Consider the following 22,777-nt stretch of genomic DNA (forward strand, 5'->3'; position numbering starts at 1 on the left):
ACTATAGACTAGACTATAGACTAGACTATAGACTAGACTATAGACTAGACTATAGACTAGACTATAGACTAGACTATAGACTAGAGACTAGACTATAGACTAGACTATAGACTAGACTATAGACTAGACTATAGACTAGACTATAGACTAGACTATAGACTAGACTATAGACTAGACTATAGACTAGACTAAGACTACTATAGACTAGACTATAGACTAGACTATAGACTAGACTATAGACTAGACTATAGACTAGACTATAGACTAGACTATAGACTAGACTATAGACTAGACTATAGACTAGACTATAGACTAGACTATAGACTAGACTATAGACTAGACTATAGACTAGACTATAGACTAGACTATAGACTATAACTAGACTAGACTAGACTATAGACTAGACTATAGACTAGACTATAGACTAGACTATAGACTAGACTATAGACTAGACTATAGACTAGACTATAGACTAGACTATAGACTAGACATAGACTAGACTATAGACTAGACTATAGAATAGACTATAGACTAGACTATAGACTAGACTATAGACTAGACTATAGACTAGACTATAGACTAGACTATAGACTAGACTATAGACTAGACTATAGACTAGACTATAGACTAGACTATAGACTAGACTATAGACTAGCCTATAGACTAGACTATAGACTAGACTATAGACTAGACTATAGACTAGCCTATAGACTAGACTATAGACTAGACTATAGACTAGCCTATAGACTAGACTATATACTAGACTATAGATAGACTATAGACTAGACTATAGACTAGACTATAGACTACACTATAGACTACACTATAGACTAGACTATAGACTAGACTATAGACTAGACTATAGACTAGACTATAGACTAGACTATAGACTAGACTATAGACTAGACTATAGACTAGACTATAGACTAGACTAGACTTAGACTAGACTATAGACTAGACTATAGACTAGACTATAGACTAGACTATAGACTAGACTATAGACTAGACTATAGACTAGACTATAGACTAGACTATAGACTAGACTATAGACTAGACTATGGACTAGACTATAGACTAGACTATAGACTAGACTATAGACTAGACTATAGACTAGACTATAGACTAGACTATAGACTAGACTATAGACTAGACTATAGACTAGACTATAGACTAGACTATAGACTAGACTATAGACTAGACTATAGACTAGACTATAGACTAGACTATAGAGACATAGACTAGACTAAGACTAGACTATAGACTAGACTATAGACTAGACTATAGACTAGACTATAGACTAGACTATAGACTAGACTATAGACTAGACTATAGACTAGACTATAGACTAGACTATAGACTAGACTATAGACTAGACTATAGACTAGACTATAGACTAGACTATAGACTAGACTATAGACTAGACTATAGACTAGACTATAGACTAGACTATAGACTAGACTATAGACTAGACTATAGACTAGACTATAGACTAGACTATAGACTAGACTAGACTAGACTATAGACTAGACTATAGACTAGACTATAGACTAGACTATAGACTAGACTATAGACTAGACTATAGACTAGACTATAGACTAGACTATAGACTAGACTATAGACTAGACTATAGACTAGACTATAGACTAGACTATAGACTAGACTATAGACTAGACTATAGACTAGACTATAGACTAGACTATAGACTAGACTGTAGACTAGACTATGACTAGACTATAGACTAGACTATAGACTAGACTATAGACTAGACTAGATTAGACTATAGACTAGACTATAGACTAGACTATAGACTAGACTATAGACTAGACTATAGACTAGACTATGGACTAGACATAGACTACTATAGACTAGACTATAGACTAGACTATAGACTAGACTATATAATAGACTATATAATAGACTATAGACTAGACTATAGACTAGACTATGGACTAGACTATGGACTAGACTATGGACTAGACTATGGACTAGACTATGGACTAGACTATGGACTGGACTATAGACTAGACTATAGACTAGACTATAGACTAGGACTATAGACTAGACTATAGACTGGACTATAGACTAGACTATAGACTAGACTATAGACTAGACTATAGACTAGACTATAGACTAGACTATAGACTAGACTATAGACTAGACTATAGACTAGACTATAGACTAGACTATGGACTAGACTATAGACTAGACTATAGACTAGACTATAGACTAGACTATAGACTAGACTATAGACTAGACTATAGACTAGACTATGGACTAGACTATAGACTAGACTATAGACTACACTATAGACTAGACTATAGACTAGATTATAGACTAGACTAGCGAATAGGCTTGAAGTTTTCATTCTGTTCAAACTATAGCGATTTCTATTTGTATTTCCTGCACATTTAAAAAACCTTCAAAACTGTCATAATCCTTAAAAATATTTTAAAATTCCAAATGTTCTATAGGGTATTAAAAATATTTAGATCTTTATATTTAGCATTTGGAAATAAAATACAATACGTGCATTTTATAAAAAAAATTATTGTTAAATAAAAACTATTTTATAAGTATAATTTTTTTGTGTTCAAATTATTCGAACAAAAGTGGACTTTGTACTGGATTAATAGCAGTACAATAACACAAAACTTGTATACAAATAAAAGCAGACGTTTTCACATTTGCGTTTGAATATTTTTCTAACATTAAAGTGCACTAGAGTAAAATCGTAAAAATTTAGATTAGAAAATAAAAACTATTTTATTGTTTATGTTTTTTTTATTTTTCGAAAAAAAAAAAAATGGAGGGAAAATATTTATACTTGAATAAAAATTAGTCACTACATAGTAATTAAAACAAGAAAATATAAACAAAGAATTGAAATCTTTGTTTATATTTTTGTTTAGATTTAAAGTAGTTTTTTTTTTTTTTATTTATTGAAGAACGAAAACAAAAAAAAAAAAAAGAAAAACGAAAGACACATAAATACAATTTTAAAGTGTATTTCTTCGAGTCTAAACATAAACAATCAAAAAATTGGAGAAAAAAATTAAATACGCAATAAGTTTTTAACCGAAACAAACGAAAAGAAATAGAAACAGCTGATTTTTATAAACAAAAATATCACCTCCATAAACATATACATAAGTATCTAGTAGATACCCTACATATACACATGTACATACATACAGGCATATGTGTTCAATTATATGTATAAATGTACTAAATCTCTTTAGACTTTATTGTAGTCATTAATATTTTTCATTTATATTTTTATTTCATTAATACATATTGCTATATTTCTATTGTTTGTTATTATTGTATTTCTTTTGCTATTGCAAATGTATGTCATGAGCGTCATCGGTTAGTCAGGCAGTCAGTCAGCGAACCATACATTTAGCCAAGTCATTCAGTCAGTCAGTTCATATGTTTGTTTACTTTTTTCTGATATTTTCTTTATTTTTGTTTGTGGTTGATTATCATTGGAAAATGAACACAAGTCACAACAACCCTCTCCACTTTTTCGTCATCTTTCAACACTCTACGTATGAACGTACGATCGATCGATCGTTTGTTTACAAACAAAGGTTTTGAAAGCGAAATACATACTAACGAATAAAATTATTTTTTTTTTGGTTTAACAAATTTTGTTTTTGTATCACGTTTATAAAAACTGATCAATTTGGTTTTTGTTTTTATTATTGTAGAGGCAGAGGAGTAGTATTCAGTGAGAATAAAAGAGCAATGATCTGACTATAATTATAGCCAAAGTAAATTAATAAAGTAGCGACACGAGTTGTTGTACAACAAACGTCTACAAAAACCACAGGCAATTTGTTTTTGTTCGAAATACTCACTTGTCAAAATTTGTTTACAAAAATGAACCAATAATTAATGGAAAATATGGCATTATTGTTGTACTTTCCAAAAATATGTTGTTATTTATATTAAAAGTCACAGAGTTTTCTTTATTTTTTAAAAATTAGAACATTTTTAAAAATATTATACACTTAAAATACACTTTTTCACATTAAATACAACAAATTACTCAGAAATTTGTACAAAAGCAAGCGTTAAAATGAAAACAAATATGGCAACATAAACATTTTTGACAAGTAAGTCCACAAATAGCAAGTTTAAAAAAATAGTCAGCTGTTCAAATGAGTCTACTTTATAAATTTACTTTGATTATAGCATAGAATGTTTTAATAATGGAATCGCTACTTCCGAGATAAATTTTAAATAAATTTAGAACTTTTAAATATATTTTAAATGGACCAGTCAATTGGACTCCAAGTATATGCTATTTAACACTGGCGCCACTAGAAGTCATTAGTTTATGTTGACACCTACCACTAAAGGCTTGAAGGTCAATATTGGTTGCGTTATTCGTGATAATGCCCGAAAAAGTGTCCAAAAATTGAGCGACCGGCTTGTACTTCGCCATGAACAGCAAAGGTAGCCATATTTGAAATAACATTTTCAAATGATCGGTATGATCTTTTGAATAAAATATTTTTTTGTGTGTTACGTTTCACAATATCAAGTTCTATCTATAGGCATAAACATTATAGGTAAGTCTAGTCTATAATCTATAGTCCAGTCAATAGTCTGCTGTGTAGCATAATCCATAATCTAGTCTATAACCTATATTTTATAGTTTAGTTTATAGTCTAGTCCGTAACCTAGTCTATAGTCTAGTCTATAGTCTAGTCTATAGTCTAGTCTATAGTCTAGTCTATAGTCTAGTCTATAGTCTAGTCTATAGTCTAGTCTATAGTCTAGTCAATAGTCTAGTCTATAGTCTAGTCTATAGTCTAGTCTATAGTCTAGTCTATAGTCTAGTCTGTAGTCTAGTCTAGTCTATAGTCTAGTCTATAGTCTAGTCTATAGTCTAGTCTATAGTCTAGTCTATAGTCTAGTCTATAGTCTAGTCTATAGTCTAGTCTATAGTCTAGTCTATAGTCTAGTCTATAGTCTAGTCTATAGTCTAGTCTATAGTCTAGTCTATAGTCTAGTCTATAGTCTAGTCTATAGTCTAGTCTATAGTCTAGTCTATAGTCTAGTCTATAGTCTAGTCTATAGTCTAGTCTATAGTCTAGTCTATAGTCTAGTCTTAGTCTATATAGTCTAGTCTATAGTCTAGTCTATAGTCTAGTCTATATGTCTAGTCTATAGTCTAGTCTATAGTCTAGTCTATAGGTCTAGTCTATAGTCTAGTCTATAGTCTAGTCTATAGTCTAGTCTATAGTCTAGTCTATAGTCTAGTCTATAGTCTAGTCTAATAGTCTAGTCTATAGTCTAGTCTATAGTCTAGTCTATAGTCTGTCTATAGTCTAGTCTATAGTCTAGTCTATAGTCTAGTCTATAGTCTAGTCTATAGTCTAGTCTATAGTCTAGTCTATAGTCTAGTCTATAGTCTTGTCTATAGTCTAGTCTATAGTCTAGTCTATAGTCTAGTCTATAGTCTAGTCTATAGTCTAGTCTATAGTCTAGTCTATAGTCTAGTCTATAGTCTAGTCTATAGTCTAGTCTATAGTCTAGTCTATAGTCTAGTCCATAGTCTAGTCTATAGTCTAGTCTATAGTCTAGTCTATAGTCTAGTCTATAGTCTAGTCTATAGTCTAGTCTATAGTCTAGTCTATAGTCTAGTCTATAGTCTAGTCTATAGTCTAGTCTATAGTCTAGTCTATAGTCTAGTCTATAGTCTAGTCTATAGTCTAGTCTATAGTATAGTCTATAGTCTAGTCTATAGTCTATAGTCTAGTCTATAGTCTAGTCTATAGTCTAGTCTATAGTCTAGTCTATAGTCTAGTCTATAGTCTAGTCTATAGTCTAGTCTATAGTCTAGTCTATAGTCTAGTCTATAGTCTAGTCTATAGTAGTCTATAGTCTAGTCTATAGTCTAGTCTATAGTCTAGTCTATAGTCTAGTCTATAGTCTAGTCTATAGTCTAGTCTATAGTCTAGTCTATAGTCTAGTCTATAGTCTAGTCTATAGTCTAGTCTATAGTCTAGTCTATAGTCTAGTCTATAGTCTAGTCTATAGTCTAGTCTATAGTCTAGTCTATAGTCTAGTCTATAGTCCTAGTCTATAGTCTAGTCTATAGTCTAGTCTATAGTCCAGTATAGTCTAGTCTATAGTCTAGTCTATAGTCTAGTCTATAGTCTAGTTATAGTCTAGTCTATAGTCTAGTCTATAGTCTAGTCTATAGTCCAGTCTATAGTCTAGTCTATAGTCTAGTATAGTCTAGTCTATAGTCTAGTCTATAGTCTAGTCTATAGTCTAGTCTATAGTCTAGGTCTATAGTCTAGTCTATAGTCTAGTCTAGTCTATAGTCCAGTTTATAGTCTAGTCTATAGTCCAGTTTATAGTCTAGTCTATAGTCTAGTCTATAGTCTAGTCTATAGTCTAGTCTATAGTATAGTCTATAGTCTAGTCTATAGTCTAGTCTATAGTCTAGTCTATAGTCTAGTCTATAGTCTAGTCTATAGTCTAGTCAATAGTCTAGTCTATAGTCTAGTCTATAGTCTAGTCTATAGTCTAATCTACAGTCTAGTCTATATTCTAGTCTATAGTCTAGTCTATAGTCTAATCTACAGTCTAGTCTATAGTCTAGTCTATAGTCTAGTCTATAGTCTAGTCTATAGTCCAGTCTATAGTCTAGTCTATAGTCTAGTCTATAGTCTAGTCTATAGTCTAGTCTATAGTCTAGTCTATAGTCTAGTCTATAGTCCAGTTTATAGTCTAGTCTATAGTCTAGGGTATAGTCTAGTCTATAGTCTAGTCTATAGTTTAGTTTATAGTCTAGTCTATAGTAGTATATATAGTTTATAGTCTACAGTATATAGTCTAGTCTAAAATTTAGTCCATAATGGTAGTCTAGTCTATAGTCTGGTCTAGAGTATAGTCTAGTCTATAAATCAGTTTGCAGCTTAGTTTAGAGTGTAGTCCATAGTTTCGTCTAGTCACCTGGGTAGCCGTTTTCTACGGGTAACCCTAAATGATAGGGTTATTGGGACTTTCTCCCCAAACTGCTGGGAAAGTTTGGTGGTAACGAAATTCATGCTCGTTCAAAACTATGGAGATTAGTAAAGGTACATATATGATTTGCTTCCCCTAATCGAATTTCATCAAGTGTTGCAATAGAACACAATAACATAGAGAGAATGTGTGATTAATAAATGAATAGAGAATTTTTTTTAAAAATGAATAAAAACAGTGAACTCTCTTTTACACTCTTTATGATTTTGTTTTTCTATTCATTGCTGCTAAATGAATAAGTATCTTTTTTTCAATTTCTGTTTTGGTTTTTATATTTCTTCACAGTACTTTTTTTTTTGTATTACGTTTTATAATTTAAGCCATACACACACAATTGTAAACAGAAATATAAACTAAAAGATAGGAAAAAGAGGAAAAACAAAGACAGAAAAAAACAGTTTATTGTAGCTTAGAGATACATTTGAAACCATTCCCCTTGACATTCATAAACAAAACTTACAAAAGAACACAAGTCTCGCAAAAAAAAAAAAAATTATAAAAATATTTTATTAGATACAAGTGAAATATAAAAACAACAGACAAGGAAAATTATAAAAGGCAGAAGATTAAGAAAAAATCTACAAAGAAAAAAAGGAAATAATTAAGAAATTTTCTTATTAACAAATTTTTTTTAAAAAAAGTAAGAATTTTTTAAAAATTTTATGAAACTAAAATTAAATATTAATTAAGAGGATTATTTAATGATAATTAGTGAACAATAATATATGGTTGAAGTAAATAAATATTTATTTTTCTTTTTGATAACTTTAAAAGAAATATTTGAAAAATGGTTTTTTAACCCAAAAGATACTTTGTTTAATTTTGTGTATAATTTTTGGTGAAAAAAAAGCTTTTAGTAAACAAAACAACAAAATAAACAATAGTTAAACATACAAAAAAAAAAAATTGTTTTCCTCTGGTTTTCTTTTGTTTAAAAATCTAAACAAAATTTAAAAAAAAAAAACAAATTGTGTATATTTTTTGTGTATTTGTTTTGGTCTGTCTTTAACTCTCATCTGCAAACTAAACAACCCAACAAACCAACGAATCCAACAATCTAACAACCACCACCGCCATCATCATTATCATTATTTTATGATTGTATACTTTTTATTTCTTTTTCAAAAAACTCGCTCTTATTTAACGAAATTTTCTGTATTTTTTTTTTCATTTTTCTACATTTGTTTGTATGCATTTTTTTATACATACAAATGAAAAATAAAAACACTGTATTCTATAGGTACATCTAATATTTAATGTTTTTATTTACATTTTGTTTGTTGTTGTTGTAGATTTTTTTTGGGGGGACTTTAACATTAAAAATAAGCTTCTGTTGTATTTAGTTGGCAATCAAGTGTCGACTTTGCAATATCGTTTGTGATACTACTCGTTCACTCTAACTCGTAAAACAACTCTCCGTGCGTTTTGTGATAATTCCTTTTTGAGGTAAAGCAACGTAAAGAAAGAAAATTTTGAAAATTAATTTTTAACGTCAAAACCCTCCAGTAAAAGTTGCAAAAAAGCAAAAAATCCATGAAAAGTGAAGGTGGGTTTTGGGAAAGAAAAAGTGGAAAAATGAAAAAAATTTCATTTACATTTTTTGGCGAATAAGACCGTAAGACTTTTTAAAGGATTATAAAAAAGGACTTGTGTTAATGATTTTAAACTGAAATCGATTATTGATAATAAAAAAAACCAAAAATAAGGGTGAAAATTTGTTAAAGAAAATTGTTTAGAATTTTTAAAAAAACAAATACACAAAAAATTTGAAAAACTAATTTATAAATAATTTGAAGAAATTGTGAAAAAAATGTTATTTTAAAAAAGAAAATATTATTTAATAAAATATTAAATTCATTTATTTAACAGAAAAAAACTGTGTAAAAATTTCTAATGAAAATTTTAAATTGGAAAAAAATTATTAAAAATTTTTAATATTTTTTTTTGGGAATTTTTTTTTTTTGGCAAAAATTTCAATTTTTTTCAATTAAATTATTAAAAAATAATATTTTTTTTTTCAATTTTTTTTTCAAAATATAAAAATAAATGAAAATTTCTAGTAAATTTTAACAAATTTTTAAAATTTAAAAAATTATTTTTAATATTTATTTATTTTGGAAAATATAAAAATAAATTATTTTAATTAGGAATTTTTAAATTTTTTCTTTTTTTTACAAAAATTTATAGTTATTAAAAAATAATATTTTTAAAATTTTAAAAAATTATTATAATTTTTCTTTCAAAATATAAAAATAAAATAAAATTTTTGCTTATTTTTTAAATTTTAAAAATTTTTATTTAATATTTATTTTTTTATTTTAATTAAAAAAAATTATAATTATAAAAAAATAATATTTATTTTTTAATTGAATTAAAAAAAATATATAATTAAAAAAAAATAATATTTTTTTTAATTTTAAAAAATTTAATATTTATTTATTTTCCCATATATAAAAATTAATTAATAAATTATTTTAATCCAATATGTTTTAATTCGTTTTTCTTTTTTTGCAAAAATTAATAATTTTTTAAAAATAGAATTTTTTCAATTTTAAAAAATTATTATAAATTTTTTTAAATATAAAAGTAAATTAAAATTTTTATTAATTAAAAAAAAATAATTTTAAAAATTTTTATTAATATTTATTTAATTTACAAAATATAAAAATAAATTAAAATTTTTACTTTAATTCAAAATTTTTTAATTTTTTAATTTTTTTTTGGCAAACATTTATAATTTTTTAAAAAATTATATTTTTTTTGAAAATAAATTGAAATATTTATTAATTTTTAAAAAAAATTTTAATTAATTTATTTATTTTCCAAAATATAAAAATAAATTATAATTTGTATTTTAATTCAAATTTGTTTAATTTTTTTTTTGACAAAAATTTAAAAATTTTTAAAAATAAAATTTTTTCCAATTTTAAAAAATTATTATGAATTTTTTTAAATATAAAAATAAAATATTTGTTAATTTTTAAAATTTTTTTTCAAATTAAATTTTTTTTTTAAAATTATTATTAGCATTTATATTCCAAAAATATTATTAATAAATAATATTAATTGTTAAAAAATCTTAAAAATTTTAATAAATTGATAAAGAAAAATACATTTTTTATTCAAAATTTATATTGAAAACTTTTTTTTGGCAAAAATTTAAATTTCCAAAAATGCCTCCTTAGTGGACCTACATAACCAAAATCACATCTACTGTTAAAATTTCATGATTCTAGGTTCAGCTGTTTGGTATGTGCGATGATGAATCAATCAGTATATACATACTAGCTATTCCCAGTGTACTTTGCTACCCTAAAAGCAATATAAATAAAAAGCCCACTTAACGATTTTGAAAATTCTAACTACAATAGTTTTCCAGATTAACAATATGTTACATATGAGAGATGCCAAGCAAATTATTGGAAGTTCGCCAATTTCTATCTATCTATGAAAAATTTGAATTATACAGTTTTCAAGATATACACATATACATATGTGGTACCAAGCCCCCCATTGAAAGTCCGACCGTTATTCTCTAAATTTTCACATGAATGTCAAAGTTCTTCATGTAAAATTTGAAGATTCTAGCTCTAATAGTTTCCCAGATATACGAATTTTTTCCTGCAAAATGTTCAGATGAATATTAAAGTAATTTGTTCAAAATTTGAAGAATCTAATTCTATTAGTTTCCCAATTAAACGAAATGTTGTATTTAATTCATTTGGGAGGTACCAGTCCCCCATTGAAAGTCCGCCCGTTATATTTTAAATGTTCAGATAAATGTCAAAGTACTTCAAGTAAAATTTAAAGATTCTTGCTCTAATAGTTTCTCAGATATACGAATTTTTCTATTTTGTTCATATGGGGGCTCTCAGCCCCCTTTTTTCCTTAAAAATGTTCAGATGAATATTAAAGTTCTTTGTGCAAATTTTAAGAATTTAGTTCTATTAGTTTCCCAGATAAACGAATTTTTGTATTTCATTAATATGGGAGGTACCGCTACCCTCATGTTTAGTCCGCCAGTTTATTACGCAAAATTTTTACATGGGTGTTAAAGTTATTCGTGCAAAATTTTAAGTTTCTAACTGTAATAGTTTCCAAGATAAATGAATTTTTGTATTTAATTTATGTGGGAGGTGTCACGCCCCCTAATGCTAGTCCGCCCACTTTTTATCACAAATAATAATATTGACACTAAAGTGGCTCCGACAAAATTTGAGGACTCTAACTATTATATTATCTCAAATATACGGATTTAATAATTTCTTAATATGGGTGTGGCTCCTCGACCACTTGAAATATCAAAATAAAAAGTAGCCTATTACATATTCCAGAGATACAGGAACATAAACAAATATTTGTATTTTATTCATATGGGAGTTTCCACGCCTCCTACTTCTAGTTCGCCCAGAATTGCCAGAAATATTCTAATTGATAACAAAGTGGCTGAGACAAATTATAGGAGTTATATTTTCTCTGATATATTAATAAATTAATTTCTTTATATGGGATTCCCCCAGATATACGAATTTTGATATTAACTTTATATGGGAGATGACAGGGCCACTATTTCTAAACCGCCCATTTTTGAACAAAATTTTCGCATTGAGACCTAATGATTATCTTACGAAATTTGTTTTTCCAAATTTACGCCATATTTTAATGGCTATTTTTTTTTCGCCCATTTTTCCCCCGAATGTTCATATAGCTGTAAAATCAAAAATATGTATATATTTTTTAAATTTAAAAACGTATTACTATTTTTTTAACTAATTAGAATAATATTAAGCCTATGGGACCAAATAAGACAAAATAAAACTAATGAAATCCCATCAGATCCAAGCTAATATTAATCTTATACGAATTTCCTTAGAAAAAGTCCATTTTGTCAATAAGACACTGACTGCAACTATTTGTGAATCCCCCCCTATCACAACATAAATCACCTTGAAATATCTATTTGTTTAGAAAATGGGAATTAAAGAAACATTAAAAATCTTGCCAAAAAAAAAAAAAAACATCAAACGTTGGACCCAGAATAAGAATACATAACAAATGATTATAAAAATCAACAAAAATCTAACAATTAATCTTATTCAATCCTAAATCAAAGTTGCGGAAAAAAATTAAATTTATTTACTTTTTTTTTTAAATTAATTTAAATTTCTGCCAGCAGTTTTGTATTTTTCTTTGTTTTCTTTTGAAAACAATGAAAATGGACATGGCTCGTAGCAAATTTTGTTAACAACAATTAAATTCTTTTAATTATTTCTTTTCTAAGAATTTGCTTTGTTTTTCAACTGAAAGGCATTTTCGTGAAAATATTTAAATGCATTTCTATACTTGTGTTTACATGCAATTGTTGTTTTTATTTTGTAATAAAACAAGAACAATTTTAATTTTAACCATATATAAAAATATAATACTTTACAGTCATATACATGTCTTTGTAGGTATGTCTACCTCTGTATGTGCAAATGATGCTTTTATTTTCTTTTTATTTTTTTGTTCTTTCTTCTAAATGGTTCTTTATTCAAGGTCAATATTGACGTAATCATAAATGCATATATACCTACATATAGTCATACATACATACTATGTACAATTTGTAAATATATACAAATTTACACTGGACTAACAAGAATTCTAGAATCATGGATTCTAAGTCATAATAAAAGTAAATCCTTTGACAAACAAACCGTTTTAAGGGTTTTGTAATGGAAGGCCTTTGTTCTAAGTTTAACTTCAAGCTCTTGTCAAAACCCCTTGGAAATACAAGTTGTGATTTTTGTCTTATATGGACTATAGACTAGACAATAGCCTATACTATAGACTAGACTACAGAATAGACTATAGCTTATTATATAGACTAGACTATAGACTAAACTATAGACTACATTACAGACTAGACCATAGACTAGACTATAGACTAGACTAAAGACTAGACTATAAACTAGACTATAGACTAGACTATCTATTAGACTATCTATTAGACTATAGACTAGACTAGACTAGACTAGACTATAGACTAGACTAGACTATAGACTAGACTATAGACTAGACTATAGACTAGACTATAGACTAGACTATAGACTAGACTATAGACTAGACTATAGACTAGACTATAGACTAGACTATAGACTAGACTATAGACTAGACTATAGACTAGACTATAGACTAGACTATAGACTAGACTATAGACTAGGCTATAGACTAGGCTATAGACTAGACTATATACTAGACTAGACTATAGACTAGACTATAGACTAGACTATAGACTAGACTATAGACTAGACTGTAGACTAGAGACTAGACTAGACTATAGACTAGAGACTAGACTAGAGACTAGACTAGAGACTCGACTAGAGACTAGACTAGAGACTAGACTAGACTAGAATATAGACTAGACTATTGACTAGACTATAGACTAGACTGGACTATAGACTAGACTATAGACTAGGCTATAGACTAGACTATAGACTAGACTATAGACTAGACTATAGACTAGACTATAGACTAGACTAGAGACTAGACTAGAGACTAGACTAGAGACTAGACTATAGACTAGACCATAGACTAGACTATAGACTAGGCTATAGACTAGACTATAGACTAGACTATAGACTAGACTATAGACTAGACTAGACTATAGACTAGACTAGACTATAGACTAGACTAGACTATAGACTAGACTAGACTATAGACTAGACTATAGACTAGACTAGACTATAGACTAGACTATAGACTAGACTATAGACTAGACTATAGACTAGACTATAGACTAGACTATAGACTAGACTATAGACTAGACTATAGACTAGACTATAGACTAGACTATAGACTAGACTATAGACTAGACTATAGACTAGACTATAGACAAGACTATAGACTAGACTATAGACTAGACTATAGACTAGACTATAGACTAGACTATAGACTAGACTATAGACTAGACTATAGACTAGACTATAGACTAGACTATAGACTAGACTATAGACTAGACTATAGACTAGACTATAGACTAGACTATAGACTAGACTATAGACTAGACTATAGACTAGACTATAGACTAGACTATAGACTAGACTATAGACTAGACTATAGACTAGACTATAGACTAGACTATAGACTAGACTATAGACTAGACTATAGACTAGACTATAGACTAGACTATAGACTAGACTATAGACTAGACTATAGACTAGACTATAGACTAGACTATAGACTAGACTATAGACTAGACTATAGACTAGACTATAGACTAGACTATAGACTACTATAGACTAGACTATAGACTAGACTATAGACTAGACTATAGACTAGACTATAGACTAGACTATAGACTAGACTATAGACTAGACTATAGACTAGACTATAGACTAGACTATAGACTAGACTATAGACTAGACTAGAGACTAGACTAGAGACTAGACTAGAGACTAGACTAGAGACTAGACTAACTAGAATATAGACTAAGAACTATTGAACTAGAACTATAGACTAGACTATAGACTATAGACTATAGACTAGACTATAGACTAGACTATAGACTAGACTATAGACTAGACTATATACTATACTATAGACTAGACTATAGACTAGACTATAGACTAGACTATAGACTAGACTATAGACTAGACTATAGACTAGACTATAGACTAGACTATAGACTAGACTATAGACTAGACTATAGACTAGACTATAGACTAGACTATAGACTAGACTATAGACTAGACTATAGACTAGACTATAGCTAGACTATAGACTAGACTATAGACTAGACTATAGACTATACTATAGACTAGACTATAGACTAGACTATAGACTAGACTGACTAACTAGACTAGACTAGACTAGACCTACTAGACTAGACTAGACTAGACTATAGACTAGACTATAGACTAGACTATAGACTAGACTATAGACTAGACTATAGACTAGACTATAGACTAGACTATAGACTAGACTATAGACTAGACTATAGACTAGACTATAGACTAGACTATAGACTAGACTATAGACTAGACTATAGACTAGACTATAGACTAGACTATAGACTAGACTATAGACTAGACTATAGACTAGACTATAGACTAGACATAGACTAGACTATAGACTAGACTATAGACTAGACTATAGACTAGACTATAGACTAGACTATAGACTAGACTATAGACTAGACTATAGACTAGACTATAGACTAGACTATAGACTAGACTATAGACTAGACTATAGACTAGACTATAGACTAGACTATAGACTAGACTATAGACTAGACTATAGACTAGACTATAGACTAGACTATAGACTAGACTATAGACTAGACTATAGACTAGACTATAGACTAGACTATAGACTAGACTAATAGACTAGACTATAGACTAGACTATAGACTAGACTAGTAGACTGACTATAGACTAGACTATAGACTAGACTATAGACTAGACTATAGCCTAGACTATAGACTAGACCTATAGACTAGACTATAGACTAGACCATAGACTAGACTATAGAATAGACTATAGACTAGACTATAGACTAGACTATAGACTAGACTATAGACTAGACTATAGACTAGACTATAGACTAGACTATAGACTAGACTATAGACTAGACTATAGACTAGACTATAGACTAGACTATAGACTAGACTATAGACTAGACTATAGACTAGACTATAGACTAGACTATAGACTAGACTATAGACTAGACTATAGACTAGACTATAGACTAGACTATAGACTAGACTATAGACTAGACTATAGACTAGACTATAGACTAGACTATAGACTAGACTATAGACTAGACTATAGACTAGACTATACTAGACTATGACTACTATACTATAGACTAGACTATAGACTAGACTATAGACTAGACTATAGACTAGACTATAGACTAGACTATAGACTAGACTATAGACTAGACTATAGACTAGACTATAGACTAGACTATAGACTAGACTATAGACTAGACTATAGACTAGACTATAGACTAGACTATAGACTAGACTATAGACTAGACTATAGACTAGACTATAAACTAGACTATAAACTAGACTATAGACTAGACTATAAACTAGACTATAGACTAGACTATAGACTAGACTATAGACTAGACCATAGACTAGACTATAGACTAGACTATAGACTAGACTATAGACTCGACTATAGACTAGACTATAGAATAGACTATAGACTAGACTACAGTCTATAGAATACGCTATAGACTAGACTGTATACTACACAATATACTAGACTATAGACAAGACTATAACTATAATCACAAGCAGTTCATAACAAACGATTGTAAACTGTCTCTGTGTCTTTTCAGATAAAAAATTTTTGTTGCACAGTGTTATTTATATGCATAAGAAAATGATAATATGTAAATTCTTTTATGGTATAAATTATACTACAATTTTTTTATTTGTTTAATGAACTCAACACAAACAATTTTATTACATAATAACAATTTATTTTCTTTGGTTGTTGTTGTTGTAGCCTGTTGATTAATGGCTAAAATGAAAATGTAAGCCAAGAAATTATTACTTTATTGAATGCCAGGAGTTAAAAAAAGGGGGAGTATGATACCAACAAAACATACCCCTTTTTTGTATGATATTGAATTAACACATATTGTTTCTATAGTTGGGATATGAATTTGCAGGGATGGGAATGGAAATATTATAGTAAATTTCCATTCTTCTCTATTTTTCTGAAAATACGTTGTAATTGAGGTTACAACAATTTCAATTATATTGAAATATAAATCAAATAATCGATGATTGTTTAGCTGATTAATTTAGTTTTTTCGATCAGTGTGGGTCCTTCACACTTAGTACAAAACTAATGAGACAAATCCGATAATGTTCGTTTTTGTCTAATTCAATAAAAATACAGACGATAAAAATCTGTGGAAAAGTTGTTACTATTACTACTTCATTTTAATTAAAAAAAAAATATATTATTAAAAAATTATCTTCATGCAATGGTAATACATGGGTTAACATTTACCGTTGCCAGTTAATGTCTCATTTATAAAATAAATGAAAACAAAATGAGGTCATATTAACAAATTGGCCTGGAAAAATATTAATATTTCTATAAATTAGATTTATAACAATAGTAGGTCATTAAATGTAAAAATAACTTTAACGTTTAGTTATCAGCTTATTTACTAATTAAACAAACAGTTGCTAGACTTATAAGTAAATAAATTAGCAAATAAACTACAATAAAACAAACACTAGAAATGAAATCATACTTTTTGAAAAGATTAAATAAATAATTTAGCATAAAATAAAAAATGAATAGGGTACAACTATTATAATATTTGTCTAGACATAAAGTCTAACAAATTAGAAGGCTTTGCGTTATCAGGGAACAAATATAAAATTGTTATTAAATTAAGTACTTAAGAAAAAACCTTAAATAAAATATTCATTAATTATATTTTTGTCTTTTGTTTATTTTTAGGTAAGTTTATTGGATTTTATATTATAAAATTACAAAATGTTAACAACGAGTAAGTGAAATTTATAAAATTCAAATTTTACTTTAAAAAGTAATAAATTTCTACATTTAATAAACAATTTATTTAGCTACATGTTGCAGCAACATTTGACTGGACCATAGACTAGACTATGGACTAGACTATAGACTAGACTATAGACTAGACTATAGACTAGACTATAGACTAGACTATAGACTAGACTATAGACTAGACTATAGACTAGACTATAGACTAGACTATAGACTAGACTATACACTAGACTATAGACTAGACTATAGACTAGACTATAGACTAGACTATAGACTAGACTATAGACTATTGACTAGACTATAGACTAGACTATAGACTAGACTATAGACTAGACTGTAGACTAGACTGTAGACTAGACTATAGACTAGACTATAGACTAGACTATAGACTAGACTATAGACTAGACTATAGACTAGACTATAGACTAGACTATAGACTAGACTATAGACTAGACTATAGACTAGACTATAGACTAGACTATAGACTAGACTATAGACTAGACTATAGACTAGACTATAGACTAGACTATAGACTAGACTATAGACTAGACTATAGACTAGACTATAGACTAGACTATAGACTAGACTATAGACTAGACTATAGACTAGGCTATAGACTAGGCTATAGACTAGACTATATGCTAGACTAGACTATAGACTAGACTATAGACTAGACTATAGACTAGACTATAGACTAGACTGTAGACTAGAGACTAGACTAGACTATAGACTAGAGACTAGACTAGAGACTAGACTAGAGACTCGACTAGAGACTAGACTAGAGACTAGACTAGACTAGAATATAGACTAGACTATTGACTAGACTATAGACTAGACTGGACTATAGACTAGACTATAGACTAGGCTATAGACTAGACTATAGACTAGACTATAGACTAGACTATAGACTAGACTATAGACTAGACTAGAGACTAGACTAGAGACTAGACTAGAGACTAGACTATAGACTAGACCATAGACTAGACTATAGACTAGGCTATAGACTAGACTATAGACTAGACTATAGACTAGACTATAGACTAGACTAGACTATAGACTAGACTAGACTATAGACTAGACTAGACTATAGACTAGACTAGACTATAGACTAGACTATAGACTAGACTAGACTAAGAGACTATAGACTAGACTATAGACTAGACTATAGACTAGACTATAGACTAGACTATAGACTAGACTATAGACTAGACTATAGACTAGACTATAGACTAGACTATAGACTAGACTATAGACTAGACTATAGACTAGACTAGACTAGACTATAGACTAGACTATAGACTAGACTATAGACTAGACTATAGACTAGACTATAGACTAGACTATAGACTAGACTATAGACAAGACTATACTAGACTATAGACAACTATAGACTAGACTATAGACTAGACTATAGACTAGACTATAGACTAGACTATAGACTAGACTATAGACTAGACTATAGACTAGACTATAGACTAGACTATAGACTAGACTATAGACTAGACTATAGACTAGACTATAGACTAGACTATAGACTAGACTATAGACTAGACTATAGACTAGACTATAGACTAGACTATAGACTAGACTATAGACTAGACTATAGACTAGACTATAGACTAGACTATAGACTAGACTATAGACTAGACTATAGACTAGACTATAGACTAGACTATAGACTAGACTAGACTAGACTATAGACTAGACTAGACTATATACTAGACTATAGACTAGACTATAGACTAGACTATAGACTAGACTATAGACTAGACTATAGACTAGACTATAGACTAGACTATAGACTAGACTATAGACTAGACTATAGACTAGACTATAGACTAGACTATAGACTAGACTATAGACCTAGACTATAGACTAGACTATAGACTAGACTATAGACTAGACTATAGACTAGACTAGAGACTAGACTATAGACTAGACTATAGACTAGACTATAGACTAGACTATAGACTAGACTATAGACTAGACTATAGACTAGACTATAGACTAGACTATAGACTAGACTATAGACTAGACTATAGAACTAGACTATAGACTAGACTATAGACTAGACTATAGACTAGACTAGACTAGACTATAGACGAGACTATAGACTAGACTATAGACTAGACTATAGACTAGACTATAGACTAGACTATAGACTAGACTATAGACTAGACTATAGACTAGACCTATAGACTAGACTATAGACTAGACTATAGACTAGACTATAGACTAGACTATAGACTAGACTATAGACTAGACTATAGACTAGACTATAGACTAGACTATAGACTAGACTATAGACTAGACTATAGACTAGACTATAGACTAGACTATAGACTAGACTATAGACTAGACTATCGACTAGACTATAGACTAGACTATAGACTAGACTATAGACTAGACTAGACTAGACTAGACTATAGACTAGACTATAGACTAGACTATAGACTAGACTATAGACTAGACTATAGACTAGACTATAGACTAGACTATAGACTAGACTATAGACTAGACTATAGACTAGACTATAGACTAGACTATAGACTAGACTATAGACTAGACTATAGACTAGACTATAGACTAGACTATAGACTAGACTATAGACTAGACTATAGACTAGACTATAGACTAGACCTATAGACTAGACTATAGACTAGACTATAGACTAGACTATAGACTAGACTATAGACTATAGACTAGACTATAGACTAGACTATAGACTAGACTATAGACTAGACTATAGACTAGACTATAGACTAGACCTATAGACTAGACTATAGACTAGACTATAGACTAGACTATAGACTAGACTATAGACTAGACTATAGACTAGACTATAGACTAGACTATAGACTAGACTATAGACTAGACTATAGACTAGACTATAGACTAGACTATAGACTAGACTATAGACTAGACTATAGACTAGACTATAGACTAGACTATAGACTAGACTATAGACTAGACTATAGACTAGACTATAGACTAGACTATAGACTAGACTATAGACTAGACTATAGACTAGACTATAGACTAGACTATAGACTAGACTATAGACTAGACTATAGACTAGACTATAGACTAGACTATAGACTAGACTATAGACTAGACTATAGCCTAGACTATAGACTAGACTATAGACTAGACTATAGACTAGACCATAGACTAGACTAAAGAATAGACTATAGACTAGACTATAGACTAGACTATAGACTAGACTATAGACTAGACTATAGACTAGACTATAGACTAGACTATAGACTAGACTATAGACTAGACTATAGACTAGACTATAGACTAGACTATAGACTAGACTATAGACTAGACTATAGACTAGACTATAGACTAGACTATAGACTAGACTATAGACTAGACTATAGACTAGACTATAGACTAGACTATAGACTACTAGACTAGACTATAGACTAGACTATATACTAGACTATACTAAGACTAGACTATAGACTAGACTATAGACTAGACTATAGACTGGACTATAGACAGACTATAGACTAGACTATAGACTAGACATAGACTAGACTATAGACTAGACTATAGACTAGACTATAGACTAGACTATAGACTAGACTATAGACTAGACTATAGACTAGACTATAGACTAGACTATAGACTAGACTATAGACTAGACTATAGACTAGACTATAGACTAGACTATAGACTAGACTATAAACTAGACTATAACTAGACTATAGACTAGACTATAAACTAGACTATAGACTAGACTATAGACTAGACCATAGACTAGACTATAGACTAGACTATAGACTAGACTATAGACTCGACTATAGACTAGACTATAGAATAGACTATAGACTAGACTACAGTCTATAGAATACGCTATAGACTAGACTGTATACTACACAATATACTAGACTATAGACAAGACTATAACTATAATCACAAGCAGTTCATAACAAACGATTGTAAACTGTCTCTGTGTCTTTTCAGATAAAAAATTTTTGTTGCACAGTGTTATTTATATGCATAAGAAAATGATAATATGTAAATTCTTTTATGGTATAAATTATACTACAATTTTTTTTATTTTGTTTAATGAACTCAACACAAACAATTTTATTACATAATAACAATTTATTTTCTTTGGTTGTTGTTGTTGTAGCCTGTTGATTAATGGCTAAAATGAAAATGTAAGCCAAGAAATTATTACTTTATTGAATGCCAGGAGTTAAAAAAAGGGGGAGTATGATACCAACAAAACATACCCCTTTTTTTGTATGATATTGAATTAACACATATTGTTTCTATAGTTGGGATATGAATTTGCAGGGATGGGAATGGAAATATTATAGTAAATTTCCATTCTTCTCTATTTTTCTGAAAATACGTTGTAATTGAGGTTACAACAATTTCAATTATATTGAAATATAAATCAAATAATCGATGATTGTTTAGCTGATTAATTTAGTTTTTTCGATCAGTGTGGGTCCTTCACACTTAGTACAAAACTAATGAGACAAATCCGATAATGTTCGTTTTTGTCTAATTCAATAAAAATACAGACGATAAAAATCTGTGGAAAAGTTGTTACTATTACTACTTCATTTTAATTAAAAAAAAATATATTATTAAAAAATTATCTTCATGCAATGGTAATACATGGGTTAACATTTACCGTTGCCAGTTAATGTCTCATTTATAAAATAAATGAAAACAAAATGAGGTCATATTAACAAATTGGCCTGGAAAAATATTAATATTTCTATAAATTAGATTTATAACAATAGTAGGTCATTAAATGTAAAAATAACTTTAACGTTTAGTTATCAGCTTATTTACTAATTAAACAAACAGTTGCTAGACTTATAAGTAAATAAATTAGCAAATAAACTACAATAAAACAAACACTAGAAATGAAATCATACTTTTGAAAAGATTAAATAAATAATTTAGCATAAAATAAAAAATGAATAGGGTACAACTATTATAATATTTGTCTAGACATAAAGTCTAACAAATTAGAAGGCTTTGCGTTATCAGGGAACAAAATATAAAATTGTTATTAAATTAAGTACTTAAGAAAAAACCTTAAATAAAATATTCATTAATTATATTTTTTGTCTTTTTGTTTATTTTTAGGTAAGTTTATTGGATTTTATATTATAAAATTACAAAATGTTAACAACGAGTAAGTGAAATTT

The 22,777-nt window shown here is 28.9% G+C and overlaps 1 protein-coding gene across 6 annotated transcripts in view; it reads left to right on the forward strand.

The window, feature by feature from the left end:
• Positions 1-7,470: 7,470 nt before the first annotated feature.
• Positions 7,471-22,777, forward strand: part of LOC119609355 (putative uncharacterized protein DDB_G0285119) — a 28,813-nt gene continuing 13,506 nt past the window's right edge. For 2 of the 6 annotated variants that reach the window (XM_037964093.1, XM_037964096.1), the window contains exon 1: positions 8,362-8,493. The gene's annotated coding sequence lies outside the window, so the exon portion shown is untranslated. Of the gene's footprint in view, positions 7,688-8,361; positions 8,594-22,777 lie in introns of those variants that run through there. The other 4 variants (XM_037964094.1, XM_037964097.1, XM_037964095.1 and 1 more) reach the window with 3 other exon arrangements.

The sequence above is a fragment of the Lucilia sericata genome, unplaced genomic scaffold (assembly GCF_015586225.1).
Source record: "Lucilia sericata isolate MDLA Ls3-8-SP2 unplaced genomic scaffold, ASM1558622v1 Contig000962F_arrow, whole genome shotgun sequence".
Classification (NCBI taxonomy): Eukaryota; Metazoa; Arthropoda; class Insecta; order Diptera; family Calliphoridae; genus Lucilia; species Lucilia sericata.